This window comes from Pinus tabuliformis, chromosome 3_2 (genome assembly GCF_031772625.1).
Source record: "Pinus tabuliformis cultivar Carrire ecotype Pingquan chromosome 3_2, CPIR1, whole genome shotgun sequence".
Lineage (NCBI taxonomy): Eukaryota > Viridiplantae > Streptophyta > Pinopsida > Pinales > Pinaceae > Pinus > Pinus tabuliformis.
Window position 1 is genome coordinate 508,202,156 of NC_142302.1, and position 4,479 is coordinate 508,206,634.

Below are 4,479 nucleotides of genomic sequence, written 5' to 3' on the forward strand. Positions count from 1 at the left end.
CGAGTCATGGGATCATTTTGTTACTTCTATAAGTCTAAGTGTATTAGAAACCCTTGAATTTGATGATGTTGTTGGAGCTTTGTTGTCCGAAGAGACAAGGAAGAGGTCAAATTCCGAGACCTCTACATCAGAAGCAATGATAGCTAGATGTCGTTCTAGAGAAAGACGCTCCAGTAAGCACAGCGACTCGTGTTCAAAATCGAAAGGGAAGAAGAGTAAGTTAAAGTGCTGGTTTTGTGGCAAATCAGGACATTTGAAGAAGGACTGTTGGAAGAGATAGCAAGCATCCAATGAAGACTCTTCAATAGAGAAGAAAGAAGCAAACACGACAAATACAGGTTCGGCATCCAAGACAGGTATGAGTGATGAAGTGTTATCAGTTGATTTTTCTAGTCATGATCAACATTGGCTGTTAGATTCTGGTGCATCAAATCACATGTGTATTCATAGGGAATGGTTTAAAACTTACAAACCAATCAATGATGGAGTAGTTTACATGGGAAATGATGTCACATGTAACATTGTGGGAATTGGAAGCATTCAGCTTAAAATGTTTGATGGGACAAATAAAATTTTAACTGATGTAAGACATGTACCTGAACTAAGGAAAAACCTCATTTCATTAGGAGTACTAGACACAAATTGATATAAATCCTTTATTCAAGTTGGAGTAATGAAAATTTATAAAGGAATTTTACTAGTAATGAAAGCAAAGAAGGTTGGAAATCTTTTTCAGTTAGAAGGAAGAATAGAGTCAGATTATGTTTCTATAGTGTCTAAAAATGACATTAATTCTATTCGTTTATGGCATCAAAAGTTGGGCCATATGAGCGAAAGAGGTTTAAAGATTTTATCTGATCGTAAGTTACATCCTAGTCTAAAGTCTGTTAAGTTAGATTTCTGCAAACATTGTATGTTTGCGAAACAAAGCAAGCAAAAGTTTCAAACTGGAAAACATACTAGTAAGGGAATCCTGGATTATATCCATTCTGATGTTTGGGGTCCATCTCCTATAACCTCATATGGAGGTTCATCATATTTTGTATCGTTTATTGATGATTTCTCTAGAAAAGTGTGGGTCTACATGTTAAAGAAGAAGTCTGATGTGTTTACAGTTTTCAAACAGTTTAGAGCATTAGTTGAAAATATCACTGGAAGAACTATTAAATGTTTAAGAACTAACAATGGTGGTGAGTTTACTTCAAAGGAATTTGATAATTATTGCAAGGAAGCTAGGATCGAAAGACGTAAAACCACTGTGTATACTCTGCAGCAAAATGGAGTTGTTGAACGTATGAACATGACTCTTTTAGAGAGAGCAATAAGTATGCTGAGTAACGCTAATTTGCAAAAGGAATTGTGGACAGAAGCGGTTGCTACAACTTGCTATTTGGTAAATCGATCACCATCAACTACAATAGGATGAAAAATTCCTCAAGAGGTATGGAAAGGTCATCCTTGTGATTATTCTAAACTGAAAGTTTTTGGTTGTGATGCATATGCTCTAGTTCCAAAACATCAGCGTTCTAAATTAGATCCTAAGTCAAAACAATATATCTTTGTTGGATATGGTGATGGGACTAAGGGATACAGATTGTGAGATCCTACTACTCACAAGATCATCATTAACAGAGATGTTAAATTTAATGAATCCTCACTTGAAAGTTCAGATGTAGATGATAAATTGGAACAAGATAATGTATCTAAGCTTCAACACATTCAGTTTGAAACCAATCCAAATATTGATGATGATCAAGATGAACATGGTTCAGATGTAAGTCATGAACAAGTTTCAGATGCAAGTCATGAACAAGTTTCAGATGTAGATCATGAACATGATTCAGATGTTGATCATGAAGAAGTTCCTACAGATAACAATCAGCCAATTGTGGAAGTACCAGAAACATCTTTAAGGAGGTCCACGAGAATTAAACGTCCTCCTAGAAGGTATGATGATTATGTTACTTCAGTTGCTTTAACCGCTAATGATGATGAACCTTTTTGCTATGAGGAAGCTATAGAAGGTTCTAAAAGTGAGAAGTGGAAAGAAGCTATGAAGGACGAGATGATGGCATTACACAAGAATGACACATGGGATCTGGTAGAACTTCCTAAAGACAGAAAAAATGTGGGATGTAAATGGGTGTACAAATTGAAAAAGGGTGTTGATGGTTCAAGGGACAGGTACAAAGCAAGGCTGGTCACGAAAGGTTTTTATCAGAAAGCAGGCATTGATTTTCATGAGATATTTTCAGCAGTTGTAAAAATTGTTTCAATTTGAATTGTATTAGCATTAGTTGCTTTACTTGATTTAGAATTACAACAACTAGATGTTAAAACTACATTTTTACATGGAGATTTAGATGAGGAGATTTACATGGAACAACCGGAAGGGTTTGTTCAAGATCGCAACAAGAAATTTGTCTGCAGGCTCAAGAAATCATTGTATGGTCTGAAGCAATCGCCTCGACAATGGTACAAGAAATTTGATTCTTTCATGTTGAGTCAAAATTATATAAGAAGTGAATATGATCATTGTGTTTACTTTAAGAAATTAAGTAATGGCATGTTCATTATCTTAGTGTTATATGTAGACGATATGATTTTAGCAAGCAAAAGCATAATAGAGATCAACAGGTTAAAGGCTCATATGGCTAGGACATTTGATATGAAAGATCTAGGAGTAGCAAGACAAATTTTGGGCATGGAGATTTTCAGAGACAGGAGCAATGGTAAGCTGTGGCTATCACAACAGAAGTATATTGAGAAAATACTCTTGAGGTTTGGTATGAACAATGTGAAGCCTGTTTCAGTCCCTTTAGCTTCCCATTTTAAGCTTTCTCCAAGTTTATGTCCTAGTACAAATGAAGAAAAGGAATATATGTCTCAAATTCCATATGCCAATGTAGTAGGTTGTTTAATGTATGCGATGGTTTGTACTCGACCAGATATTTCACATGCAGTTGGGGTTGTCAGCAGGTATATGGAAAATCCAGGAAAAGAACACTAGTGAGCAGTGAAATGGGTACTTCGGTATTTGAGAGGCACAAGTGATTATTGTATCACTTATAACAGAAGTAGTGAATTTGTTTGCGGATATGTTGATTCCGATTTTGCAGGTGATTTGGATAAGAGAAGGTCAACTTCAGGGTATGTCTTTACTCTTGCAGGTGGAGCTATAAGCTAGATGTCAAAGCTACAGAATATTGTTGCTTTATCCACTACTGAAGCAAAATACATAGTTGCTTCATATGCTTGCAAAGAAGCGGTTTGGTTGAAAGGTTTGATTGGTGAGTTTGGTAGGTTACAGGACAACATCAAGTTATTTTGTGATAGTCAAAGTGCAATTCTGTTGGGTCCCTATAATACTAGTGATTACCCCATTACTATTGTAGTTATACCCCTTATTTATATTGTTGTGCCCTTATTACCCCCATATTGTTATTTCTGTGCCCCTTAGAATCCCTCTATTGTTATTTTTGTGGCTTTATATTATTATTGTTAGGTCGACTAGATTATATTGTGACTCCTTAGACTGCTATATATAGAAAGGAGGTTTTGTCATTTGTATCATCCAAGAATTGTTCATTTATGTAATGTAAAGGAGGTTGCCCCCTCGAAGAGGCTGAATTCTAAGGCGTGGATCTCTCTTTTCTATCTTTTTGTGAGCTGGTTTAATAACATTTGGTATCAGAGCTTTGGATTCTAGGGTTTCGCTGCTCCAAAAAGGTCATCGTGGCATTTGTGATATAACTTTTTTTTATGTGACGTTTCAGAAGTCGCAAAAAAACCCATTTGAGAAGACATCACGCTGAACCTTGGGTCCGAATTTTAGAGCATTTAGCGCGATACTTTCGGAGATATGATCTCATGATGTGAACAAAAGAAATGTTAATCATGATTCCATAGACTCTAATGTTGGATCGAAGACCCACCATGTTCCAAAAATTGATATGAGGAAGTTTGATGGCAAGGATCCCGCCACATGGATATTACAAATGGAGCAGTTCTTCGATCTCAATAATGTGCAAAACACACAAAAGGTACGTATGGCAAATTTATATTTGGAACCAAATCAGTTTGTATGGTATCAATGGCTTTGCTCTCGTAAACAATTTATCACTTGGGCAATTTTTACGGAAGAATTGATAGCACATTATGAGGATACAAAAAGCAACACTTTTTTTAGCCAATTGATAAGTCTCAAACAAAAGGGTTCAATAATGGAGCACATTGAGGAGTTCCAAAAATTGAACATAAGGGTAAAAGATATTCCAGAGGAGCATAGGATTGATGTGTTCATAGGGTCTTTAAAGTATAATATCCAACATGATGTGCGCCTTTGGGAACCTGATTCATTAGAGAAGGCATTCAGGTTAGCAAGAAAAATGGAAAGCAAAATTATGGCAACTAGGAAGCATACCATTCACAACTATAAAGACGGAAGTGTTGTTGCCCATAGTCTTCCACAACATACAA